Raw genomic sequence first — 13,436 nt, forward strand, 5'->3', positions numbered from 1 at the left:
GTACAGGGAGTAACAGTGGTAGGTTGGTTCCTCCTCCCTAACCTGCGCTCAGGCTAGCAAGAAACACTTGGGGGGATCAGTCAGGGAAGACTTGCTGCTGAGTCTGGGGAGGCACCAGATTGCTGACGGGTGTGGGGGGGGTGTCTCCCAGCGACCAATCGCCAACTGTGAGGGGGGTCCCCCAGCAGCCAATCGCTGAGTCTGAAATCACCAGCAGCAAAACCGGAAGTGCGTTTTAGTTGGCACTTCCGGTTTCACAGCTGGCATTTCCCGGGTGGTGCATGGCCAATCTCAGGGGGTTCACTATCGCCAATGATCTAGTCCAACCCTCTGCTCAAAGCAGGACCAACTAGATCATCCCAGTCAAAGCTTTGTCTAGCCAGGTCTTAAAAAATTCCAAGGATGGAGGGTCTACAACCTCTCTGGGTACTCTGTTCCAGTGTTTTACTACCCTCCTAGTGAGACAATTCTTCCTAATATCGAACTTCAACTTCCCTGGCTGCAACTTGAGACCATTGCTCCTTGTTCTGTCATCTACCACCACTGAGAACAGTTTAGCTCCATCCTCTTTTGAACCCCACCTTCAGGTAGTTGAAGGCTGCTATTAAATCCCCATTCAGTCTTCTCTTCTCCCAACTAAATAAGCCCTGTTCCCCACAGCCTCTCCTCATAAGTCATGTGCCCCAGGCCCCTCACCATTTTTGTTGCTCCCTGCTGGACTCTCTCCAATTCATCCACATCCTTTGTGTAGCGTGGGGCCCAAAACCAGACACAGTACTTCAGGTGTGGCTTCACCAGTGCTGAATAGAGGGGGAAAATCACTTCCCTTGGGCTGCTAGCAACACACTTACCAGTGTAGCCCAGAATGCCACTAGCCTTCTTTGCAACAAGGGCACACTGTTGGCTTATATTCAGCTTATTGTCCACTGTACCCCCCCATGTGCTCTTCTGCAGAGCTGCTGCCCAACCAGTCAGCCCCCAGCCTGTACTGGTGCATGGGATTGTTTTGTCCTAAGTGCAGGACTGCACTGGTCCTTGTTGAACCTCATGAGATTCCTTTGGGCCAATCCGCCAATTTTTCTAGGTCACTCAGAATCCTAGCCCTCCCCTCCAGCATATCTAGTACTTCCCCACTTTGATGTAATCTGGAAACTTGCAGAGGGTGCACTCTATGCCGTCTTTCAGGTCATTGATGAAGACATTGAACAAAACTGTCCCCAGGACTAACCCCAGGGTCACTCCACTCGATACCAGCTGCCAACTAGACATTGAGCCATTGATTACTACCCTTTCATTCTGATGATCCTGCCAGTTTTCTATCCACCTTACAGTCCATTCAGCCTGCCTGTACTTCCTTAGCTTGCCTACAAGAATGCTGTGGGAGAGAGTACCAAAAGCCTTGCTAAAATCAAGGTATATCACATTCACTGGTCTCCTCATATCCACAGAGCCAGTCACCTCATCATAGAAGGCAATCATGTTGGTCAGGCATGACTTGCCCTTGGTGAATCTGTGCTGACTGTTCTTAATCACCTTCTTCTCCTTCAGGCACTTAGAAATGGATTCCTTGAGGATCTGCTCCATGATTTTTCTAGGGACTGAGGTAAACCTGACTGGTCTGCAGTTCCCTGGATACTTCTTTTTCCTTTTCTTAAATCTGGGCACTATGTTTGCTCTCCTCCCATCATCTGGGACTTCTCCTGATTGCCATGAGTTTTCCAGGATGAAGGACAGTGGCTCTGCAGTCGCATCAGACAACATCCTCAGGTGCTTCCCATTCAGTCCCACAGACTTGTACACCTCCAGTTTTTCTAAATAGTCCTTAACCAACTCCAATTACTCTTTGGCCTTCCTGACTTCATCCCTGCATGCCCGAGCAGTGCTTTTATACACCTCCCTAGTTGTTTGTCTAAGTTGCCACTTCTTATCCTTTTTGTGATTTAGTTTACTGAAGAGTTCCCTGCTAAGCCAAACTGGTCTTCTGCCATACTTGCCAGTCTTCCTGAACATTGGGATGGTTTGTTCCTGTGCCCTCAGTAAGGTTTCTTTAAACTACAGCCAGCTTTCCTGGACTCCTCTCCCCCTCAGACTGGCTTCCCAGGGAATCCTGCCCATGTGTTACCTGAGTGAGTTGAAGTCTGCTTTTCTGAAGTCCAGGGTCTTTACTCTGCTGTTCTCCATCTTTCCTTTCCTTAGGATCCTGAACTCAGTCATCTCATGGTCACTGCTACAAAAGTTGCCAACTACTACTACATTCCCCACCATTTTTTTCCTGTTTGTGAGCAGCAGGCCATGAAGAACATGGTCCCTAATTGGTCGCTCCAGCACTTGTACCAGGAAGTTGTCCCCAGCACCCTCCAAAAATTTACTGGATTGCTTGCACACTATTATATTGCCCTCCCAGCAGATGTCAGGGTGATTGAAGTCTCCCATAAGAACCAGGGTTTGTAATTGGGAAACTTCTGCTAGCTGTTTGAAGAAAGCCTCATCTACCACTTCCTCCTGGTCTGGTGGTCTATAGCAGACCCCCACCACATCATCACTCTTGTTGCTCTCCCCTCTGACCCTAACCCAGAGACTTTCAACAGGGCTTCGTACTGGAGCTCTAAACAATCACACGGCTCTTTTACATAAATTGCAACTCCTCTTCTGCCCGACCCATCCTTTCTGAACAGTTTATACCCATCCTTGACAGTGTTCCAGTCAAGTGAGCTATCTCACCAAGTCTCTGTTATTCCAATCACGTCATAGTTCTTTGACTGTGCGAGGCCTTCCAGTTCTTCCTGCTTGTTTCCCAGGCTCCATGCATTCATGTACAGGCACCTAAGGTAACTAGTTGATTGATTTCTCAGGAAATATGAAAACAGCTCCCCTGTTGCCCTCTCCTGCTTGCTTTTTCTCCAGGTCACCCACCCAATGTGTCAGAGCCTTCGATTAACTGACTCTGCTCTGACACATTTTAATTAGAACATGTTGGAACAGGCACTGGGCATGTGTATAGATGCCCTAGGTGATGCAGATCTAAACTCCTCAGTTGCCATGTGGACACTTGTGTCTGTAGAGGTGTCATCCTTCTCCATCTTGTAAGGGAGATCCTATTTTGGCGGAGTAGCTTTTTCTGGCACTTGTGCAGCTGGGAACTGTCATTTAGGTATGTAAAGTGAAATAGGATTCTGCCTTCAGGGACTTGCCCAAGGGCACCCAGATGTCTGTGGCAGAGCAGGGAATTGTCTCTAGTTTCCTAAGTCCTAGGCTAGTGTTCTATCCCCTGAACCATTTCTCCACAGGTTTGACCCATCATTCTCAAACTATTTTGTGGCCATTTGTAATTTATGGAATGTGATTAGTCACACAACATTACTTTTACTTCTGACTGGATGACTGAAAGATTTTAAAAAGAAGTGAATATTGAATAGCATATGCAGAACAGGATCATTACTATCACTACTAGATAAAAGAAGAGAAATCCAAATAGTCATTTATTATAATCTACTGAATGGCAGCCTGCATTTTCTTTGAAGATCCTGCAGAAAGAAAGACAGTGGGCCCAATTCTGTTTCTGATTTTGGTTATGCTGGCATAAGGCCAGAGTAACTATCTTGATATGCCTTTTTCTAAAAACAGGCAGTGTTTAGAGAGAATCATATGGTCTATAAGGAATCCATGATTTAGAGAGGGCAGACAGCAGATCCACTGTTCTTGCACAGTAGAGTTCTGCAAATGCAGGCCACAGAGTCTAGGTTAAGACTTTGATTTCATATGTAAATATCTCCAATACCAATTTTTTTAGCCTCAGGTCAGTGTTTGGCCAGCCATGATAATACAGGGGCACTATGCAATAGAACTATTGAAGTCAATTCATGCTCAGTGAAATGTGTTTGAGACTGTTGTGACACATGGACACAGGAGTGTAGAAATCTGTATGTATTTGTAATGCAGGACAGTGAACCCAGTTTCAGTTGGATGCACCAGCAAAATGCAGGACTGGGTTAGTGCTGTGCCTGTAGAAGAAAAGAAGAGTCTCAATACTATGCATACTATCTATTGTTAAGGTGTCCTGGATGTCTTACTGGCTCAGTAACCAGTGTCAGGGTCAAGTCTCCTGCTGTAATCCCTCACTTTACATATCCACTCCTCCACTTTCCTTGAAATCATCCTGTAGTTTCAGTTTGCTGCTCTGGGTATATTTCTCTTGCACAGGTTATTTTTGTTTTGATTTTGTTGTGCTTACAAGGGGTCAGTGGTTTCAGGGTGAAATGGAGGACTACCAGGCATCATTTTGTACCGTATGAGAAAAAGGTCAGCCTTTTTTAGTTATCAAGCAGGAAAACCTAGATGTCTGGACTCCTATCTAGAGGTATCTTAAAGGAGTCACTTGGACTTTGCATCATTTTTCCCAGTTGTGCAATGAAAGGATAATTTGGCCTACTACCAAAGCACATGCTAAAGTTCAGAATCAATAAGCTGGTTATTTTATGTGACCCATTTCCCAAATGATGCCTGCATTACAAAAAGGACCCAGAATATAGTCATAGATAAGTGGGTTAGTGGCAGCTATCAGCTGGCAGAGATACAAAGCAGTTAGCTCCTGCATAAACTATTTCCTCCTCCTGGTGTGGGGGTATGTTAAAGCACCCTGCCTGTCTCCTACCCTACTCTGATGCATTTTGTGTAGCATACAACCTACTTCAGGCCATGTGAAAATTGTGGGGCTGCTATAAATTAGAGCAGCCCCATAGCTGACCTAACTCTCTCTCCAGGCCTAGTGCATATTGGCCTACATAGTTATGGTGCTGTAACTGAGTGTTTTACTACCTTTCACCACTGCATCCTAGAATATGTGCAGAAGAAAGCATCATCCATGAGCTTCTTGGCTTACTCGTGACATCATGATCATTCATCATTTGGAGATTGATCAAATGAGAAACATCAGCTGCTCAAAGAAGGATTCAATCTCATCAAATACTGAGCATCCTCAGGTTCCAGTAAGGTCAGTAGGAGTGGAAGGTGATCAGCAAGTGGCACCATAGTTCTCCAAGGCCCACATCCTCAAAGGTATTTAGGCACTTAGGGCATCTTTACATGTGGTCTGGGATGGAGCAAGGGCACCCCTTGAGCTGCTCTAATTAAAGCGCCCCACAGCATCACGTATTCAGCATCCTGTGCTTCAAAATGGTGGCAGAGGCACTTTAATGCGTGTTCAACGAACTTTAGTTAAAGTGCTCCTGCCACAATTTTGAAGTGCAGGGACACTGAACAGATGTGACACAGAGGCTGCTCCCAACTAAATAAGCCCTGTTCCCCACAGCCTCTCCTCATAAGTCATGTGCCCCAGGCCCCTCACCATTTTTGTTGCTCCCTGCTGGACTCTCTCCAATTCATCCACATCCTTTGTGTAGCGTGGGGCCCAAAACCAGACACAGTACTTCAGGTGTGGCTTCACCAGTGCTGAATAGAGGGGGAAAATCACTTCCCTTGGGCTGCTAGCAACACACTTACCAGTGTAGCCCAGAATGCCACTAGCCTTCTTTGCAACAAGGGCACACTGTTGGCTTATATTCAGCTTATTGTCCACTGTAACCCCCCAGGTACTCTTCTGCAGAGCTGCTGCCCAACCAGTCAGCCCCCAGCCTGTACTGGTGCATGGGATTGTTTTGTCCTAAGTGCAGGACTGCACTGGTCCTTGTTGAACCTCATGAGATTCCTTTGGGCCAATCCGCCAATTTTTCTAGGTCACTCAGAATCCTAGCCCTCCCCTCCAGCATATCTAGTACTTCCCCACTTTGATGTAATCTGGAAACTTGCAGAGGGTGCACTCTATGCCGTCTTTCAGGTCATTGATGAAGACATTGAACAAAACTGTCCCCAGGACTAACCCCAGGGTCACTCCACTCGATACCAGCTGCCAACTAGACATTGAGCCATTGATTACTACCCTTTCATTCTGATGATCCTGCCAGTTTTCTATCCACCTTACAGTCCATTCAGCCTGCCTGTACTTCCTTAGCTTGCCTACAAGAATGCTGTGGGAGAGAGTACCAAAAGCCTTGCTAAAATCAAGGTATATCACATTCACTGGTCTCCTCATATCCACAGAGCCAGTCACCTCATCATAGAAGGCAATCATGTTGGTCAGGCATGACTTGCCCTTGGTGAATCTGTGCTGACTGTTCTTAATCACCTTCTTCTCCTTCAGGCACTTAGAAATGGATTCCTTGAGGATCTGCTCCATGATTTTTCTAGGGACTGAGGTAAACCTGACTGGTCTGCAGTTCCCTGGATACTTCTTTTTCCTTTTCTTAAATCTGGGCACTATGTTTGCTCTCCTCCCATCATCTGGGACTTCTCCTGATTGCCATGAGTTTTCCAGGATGAAGGACAGTGGCTCTGCAGTCGCATCAGACAACATCCTCAGGTGCTTCCCATTCAGTCCCACAGACTTGTACACCTCCAGTTTTTCTAAATAGTCCTTAACCAACTCCAATTACTCTTTGGCCTTCCTGACTTCATCCCTGCATGCCCGAGCAGTGCTTTTATACACCTCCCTAGTTGTTTGTCTAAGTTGCCACTTCTTATCCTTTTTGTGATTTAGTTTACTGAAGAGTTCCCTGCTAAGCCAAACTGGTCTTCTGCCATACTTGCCAGTCTTCCTGAACATTGGGATGGTTTGTTCCTGTGCCCTCAGTAAGGTTTCTTTAAACTACAGCCAGCTTTCCTGGACTCCTCTCCCCCTCAGACTGGCTTCCCAGGGAATCCTGCCCATGTGTTACCTGAGTGAGTTGAAGTCTGCTTTTCTGAAGTCCAGGGTCTTTACTCTGCTGTTCTCCATCTTTCCTTTCCTTAGGATCCTGAACTCAGTCATCTCATGGTCACTGCTACAAAAGTTGCCAACTACTACTACATTCCCCACCATTTTTTTCCTGTTTGTGAGCAGCAGGCCATGAAGAACATGGTCCCTAATTGGTCGCTCCAGCACTTGTACCAGGAAGTTGTCCCCAGCACCCTCCAAAAATTTACTGGATTGCTTGCACACTATTATATTGCCCTCCCAGCAGATGTCAGGGTGATTGAAGTCTCCCATAAGAACCAGGGCTTGTAATTGGGAAACTTCTGCTAGCTGTTTGAAGAAAGCCTCATCTACCACTTCCTCCTGGTCTGGTGGTCTATAGCAGACCCCCACCACATCATCACTCTTGTTGCTCTCCCCTCTGACCCTAACCCAGAGACTTTCAACAGGGCTTCGTACTGGAGCTCTAAACAATCACACGGCTCTTTTACATAAATTGCAACTCCTCTTCTGCCCGACCCATCCTTTCTGAACAGTTTATACCCATCCTTGACAGTGTTCCAGTCAAGTGAGCTATCTCACCAAGTCTCTGTTATTCCAATCACGTCATAGTTCTTTGACTGTGCGAGGCCTTCCAGTTCTTCCTGCTTGTTTCCCAGGCTCCATGCATTCATGTACAGGCACCTAAGGTAACTAGTTGATTGATTTCTCAGGAAATATGAAAACAGCTCCCCTGTTGCCCTCTCCTGCTTGCTTTTTCTCCAGGTCACCCACCCAATGTGTCAGAGCCTTCGATTAACTGACTCTGCTCTGACACATTTTAATTAGAACATGTTGGAACAGGCACTGGGCATGTGTATAGATGCCCTAGGTGATGCAGATCTAAACTCCTCAGTTGCCATGTGGACACTTGTGTCTGTAGAGGTGTCATCCTTCTCCATCTTGTAAGGGAGATCCTATTTTGGCGGAGTAGCTTTTTCTGGCACTTGTGCAGCTGGGAACTGTCATTTAGGTATGTAAAGTGAAATAGGATTCTGCCTTCAGGGACTTGCCCAAGGGCACCCAGATGTCTGTGGCAGAGCAGGGAATTGTCTCTAGTTTCCTAAGTCCTAGGCTAGTGTTCTATCCCCTGAACCATTTCTCCACAGGTTTGACCCATCATTCTCAAACTATTTTGTGGCCATTTGTAATTTATGGAATGTGATTAGTCACACAACATTACTTTTACTTCTGACTGGATGACTGAAAGATTTTAAAAAGAAGTGAATATTGAATAGCATATGCAGAACAGGATCATTACTATCACTACTAGATAAAAGAAGAGAAATCCAAATAGTCATTTATTATAATCTACTGAATGGCAGCCTGCATTTTCTTTGAAGATCCTGCAGAAAGAAAGACAGTGGGCCCAATTCTGTTTCTGATTTTGGTTATGCTGGCATAAGGCCAGAGTAACTATCTTGATATGCCTTTTTCTAAAAACAGGCAGTGTTTAGAGAGAATCATATGGTCTATAAGGAATCCATGATTTAGAGAGGGCAGACAGCAGATCCACTGTTCTTGCACAGTAGAGTTCTGCAAATGCAGGCCACAGAGTCTAGGTTAAGACTTTGATTTCATATGTAAATATCTCCAATACCAATTTTTTTAGCCTCAGGTCAGTGTTTGGCCAGCCATGATAATACAGGGGCACTATGCAATAGAACTATTGAAGTCAATTCATGCTCAGTGAAATGTGTTTGAGACTGTTGTGACACATGGACACAGGAGTGTAGAAATCTGTATGTATTTGTAATGCAGGACAGTGAACCCAGTTTCAGTTGGATGCACCAGCAAAATGCAGGACTGGGTTAGTGCTGTGCCTGTAGAAGAAAAGAAGAGTCTCAATACTATGCATACTATCTATTGTTAAGGTGTCCTGGATGTCTTACTGGCTCAGTAACCAGTGTCAGGGTCAAGTCTCCTGCTGTAATCCCTCACTTTACATATCCACTCCTCCACTTTCCTTGAAATCATCCTGTAGTTTCAGTTTGCTGCTCTGGGTATATTTCTCTTGCACAGGTTATTTTTGTTTTGATTTTGTTGTGCTTACAAGGGGTCAGTGGTTTCAGGGTGAAATGGAGGACTACCAGGCATCATTTTGTACCGTATGAGAAAAAGGTCAGCCTTTTTTAGTTATCAAGCAGGAAAACCTAGATGTCTGGACTCCTATCTAGAGGTATCTTAAAGGAGTCACTTGGACTTTGCATCATTTTTCCCAGTTGTGCAATGAAAGGATAATTTGGCCTACTACCAAAGCACATGCTAAAGTTCAGAATCAATAAGCTGGTTATTTTATGTGACCCATTTCCCAAATGATGCCTGCATTACAAAAAGGACCCAGAATATAGTCATAGATAAGTGGGTTAGTGGCAGCTATCAGCTGGCAGAGATACAAAGCAGTTAGCTCCTGCATAAACTATTTCCTCCTCCTGGTGTGGGGGTATGTTAAAGCACCCTGCCTGTCTCCTACCCTACTCTGATGCATTTTGTGTAGCATACAACCTACTTCAGGCCATGTGAAAATTGTGGGGCTGCTATAAATTAGAGCAGCCCCATAGCTGACCTAACTCTCTCTCCAGGCCTAGTGCATATTGGCCTACATAGTTATGGTGCTGTAACTGAGTGTTTTACTACCTTTCACCACTGCATCCTAGAATATGTGCAGAAGAAAGCATCATCCATGAGCTTCTTGGCTTACTCGTGACATCATGATCATTCATCATTTGGAGATTGATCAAATGAGAAACATCAGCTGCTCAAAGAAGGATTCAATCTCATCAAATACTGAGCATCCTCAGGTTCCAGTAAGGTCAGTAGGAGTGGAAGGTGATCAGCAAGTGGCACCATAGTTCTCCAAGGCCCACATCCTCAAAGGTATTTAGGCACTTAGGGCATCTTTACATGTGGTCTGGGATGGAGCAAGGGCACCCCTTGAGCTGCTCTAATTAAAGCGCCCCACAGCATCACGTATTCAGCATCCTGTGCTTCAAAATGGTGGCAGAGGCACTTTAATGCGTGTTCAACGAACTTTAGTTAAAGTGCTCCTGCCACAATTTTGAAGTGCAGGGACACTGAACAGATGTGACACAGAGGCTGCTGCAGCATGCTAATTAATCGAGTCTGCTAATTAGCATGTGTCGGAGCAGATGTCCAGCACGTGTATAGGTGCCCTTAACTTCCATTTAAAATCCACTGAAATGACATCAGATTCAATGGGAGTTAAGTCCAGATCCTCAAAGGGAGATAGGCAATTAAGTAACTGTTTCCTTTACCAAAGAGCTACCTGTCAAAAGGACAGACATGTTTTTCAATAATTCTGCAGGTGCCTGTAGGACCTGAAGGTGCAGTGGCTAATAGTTATTTCTAGTGCTCCTCCTCATGTTGACATCCAGAGCTATGGCTAAGCTCCCAAGGCCCTCACCTGCGCATGTGTCTGTGCACAGAACAGTGAGGTTCCTCTGCATCTAAATATTTTTTGGCTTATTGGCCATGCAGGCTAGATCTAGGTGGGAATAGTGATGCTGATGGAAAGCTTTATGATGCCTTGGAGGCACAACAGTCCACAGGCCATGCTGGTTGTAAAAGGATGAATATACAGCTTAGATGACTAGAGTCCAATCTCCAACTGGTGATGGCCGGAGATCTGACAAACCTCATTATCTAACCGTAGCTTAGGTAATTAGCAAACAGCTGTCCACAGACACCTGATCCAAAGTGCATGCCCACCCTCCAATCCCCATTTGTATGCTGCCCTCAGGGCTTGCACCCAGTCACTGGTGATCAAGTTGTTACGTGCAAACTTAGAAACCATCCCAGAGTAACATGACATAAAGCAATCATACTAATAGTAAAGGAGAGAGCTTAAACAAACATGTGCGAGAGCATATATCCTCTGTCTAAAGGCATGCCTATCAAAGAGGAGAGGTAGTGTGTTAAATGCTGAAGTGATCATGGATTAGTGGATATTGCAGCTTGAGAATCAGGGGTACCTGCACCCCCTCTGGCTGATACTAGTGTAAACTGGGAAAAAGCTTCCTGGAATCCAAGGAGCAGCAGTGGGATAAACTTACTAGGGGGGGGGAATCAGTCTCCATGCTGTAAACCTTGCCCTGAACAATTAATATCATACGTTTTTAGACTTTTCAACAGGACACTGTTTTCCTTTGTCAGACAAACCCTTTTGGGGTTGTGATTCTGAAGCATTCCTACCAGACAGTCTCTACTGCCCCAACCCCTGAGGCTGAACTTTCAGCAGCAGCTGGTTTTTGGGAGCTGAGGGTGCAGATCCTGAAGTTTGGTTCTTTTGTTCTCAGAAATGCAGCTGAAGATCTCCCACTGTCTGGTGCATCTTAAAGGACATGATGCTTATGGCTCTGTGGAGGAAGGCTTACTACACTTTGCTTTTATTGAGCCAGGGAAGAATGGGGCCATCCCTCAGGATAACAGCTTAGGAATTGCTTGGTTATGTTCCTTCCTGTTTGTGACTGGTGGGACTAATGTTGCTACAGGAATTTTTTCTTTCTTTTTTAGTGCTCCTGCCTTGCTTTTGGAGTAACATGGATCCTGGTCCTTTTGTTGTTATGATTAGGGGAAAGCAGCTCCCACCTCTGCGCTGATGAAGACCTTGTATAGCTCTCATGCACCAGAAACTTTCTTGGATGTGTTTGTTCATTTTCCTGTAGTGTCTAGAGCAGGGATCCTTAACTAGGGTGCCATCGCACTCTGGGGTTCCTTGAGATCCTGTGAAGTGTACTTCAGGGTGCCACACAATATTAGCACTGTTAGATGTGAAAATATGTACACATAATTAATAAGATAAGCCCAGGGATTTCAAATAGTGACAAAAAACATTTCTGACCTGCTGTGGTCTGAGTTTTTTGCAACTGAAGAATTAATATAATTTTCCTGCAGTAAAAACAAATAGTGAAAAAAGTAAGAACTGGCATTTCCAAGGGGTAACTTAAGTCTAAAAAGTTCTAGTATCAGTGGTCTAATGTACAAATTGTGAACTACAGGTGGGTGGACCTACCTTAGAGCAGCAGATGAAAGGACTTACAGCACTCCTTCCCATGGTCAGGGGAGAGTTCTTCTCTAGGGATGGGATCTGTCTCTGATTAAAGCAGAAGCTTAGAACTTCTCAAAGACAATGTTCAGTACCAGCCCTTCTGGAAACCATGGGTGCATCCAGATGAGTGTGCACATGCCCTTTGCGGCACCTCAAAGATTTTTGAGGCACTGCAAAATGCACATGGTGCGTGGGAAAAAGTTCTCTGCGCTGCATATTTGCAGTGTGGAGACAAAATTAGATACTAGGAAATCTTGGTTAAAAAAAAAAAAAACGGGGTGGTGCAAATAGCTGTTGAGTGAGCCACCCAAAACCAGAGCTTGGCTGGCCAGAACCATGCTCTGGCTGCCAGCCAGGCTCTGTGCACCCAGATCACCACTACTGCAACCCCAGGAGGCCCCCAAGACCCTAGGTAAGGCTGCTACAGCCAGCTCGGGTGCTGATCCCAGCTTCCCCTATCCCACCCAGAGCAATTTGCCATGTGCCACAGCATGCATGCAGGAGCGCCCCTCAGGGACAACTGTGTGCCACTGCTATTTGTCCCTGGGGAAACTCACATGCATGCTCATCTGGATTCACCCCATGTTAGCAACAGACAGACACACTATTGCTAAAAGTATACCAGTGTGCTTTTGCTAGAAGTGCACCAGTGAAAAAGTGTCAATAGTTTGAGGAAATGAGTACCAGGTGTCCTGTTTTGGAATAAGATTACTTTCACACTGAACTCTGATTTCCATTTTCACCCTCAACAGTACATTTACTCTCTTCCAGCAAGCTCATGCCAGGAGTAAAATTGATTTCTTGGAGCTACTTTACCAGCCAAAGGGCTGATGTTGCCTGCTGGAAAGCAGGGGAAAGGCCCAGCTCTCTGCTGAAAAATAGTTGTGCAAAGAGGCTACTTTTGCATGAGTGAAACAATTGGCAAAGGCCACCCTGGAAGTTTTCTTGGATTTATAAAAGAGTGGGTGTTAATGTGAGGTTGTTATGGTGTGAGCTGTCTTTTAAAATCTAACCATAAAAAATCGGCATTATTACAATAAACTCATTGCAAGGTCATAATTAAAACTGGGTCCAGTTTTTGTTTTGGGGGGGGGTTTTGGGAGGGGGTAACAGTTAGTAGGGGTGTGTGAAGCAGGCAGTCTTCGATTCAGATTTGGCCCGATTCGGGAGACAGTGATTTGACTCCCTGATTCAGATTACTGTCTCAATTCAGTTCAGCTCAATCTGAATCTGAAGATTTGATTCTGATTTGGAGAATAAGCAATTCAGCCAAGGACACAGCCTTATATGTTTTTTTTATGTACCTCAAGGTACCAGGTGTGGCTCGTGAACACTGAGATGGTGGGGCAGATGGAGCATCCCACAGGAGCGCGCGGGGGTCCCCTGCGCTATTGGCGGTGGACCCAGAAGTGGACTGGAAATACTCCCGGTCCACTTCCAGAAGTAGTGCTGGTTCACTTCTGGGTCCGCTGCCAAGCATGCAGGGGACTCTCCCGCATTCCCGTGGGATGCTTCATCTGCCCCACCATCTGAACTTTCACG

The sequence above is a fragment of the Alligator sinensis genome, unplaced genomic scaffold (genome assembly GCF_000455745.1).
Source record: "Alligator sinensis unplaced genomic scaffold, ASM45574v1 scaffold675_1, whole genome shotgun sequence".
NCBI lineage: Eukaryota > Metazoa > Chordata > Crocodylia > Alligatoridae > Alligator > Alligator sinensis.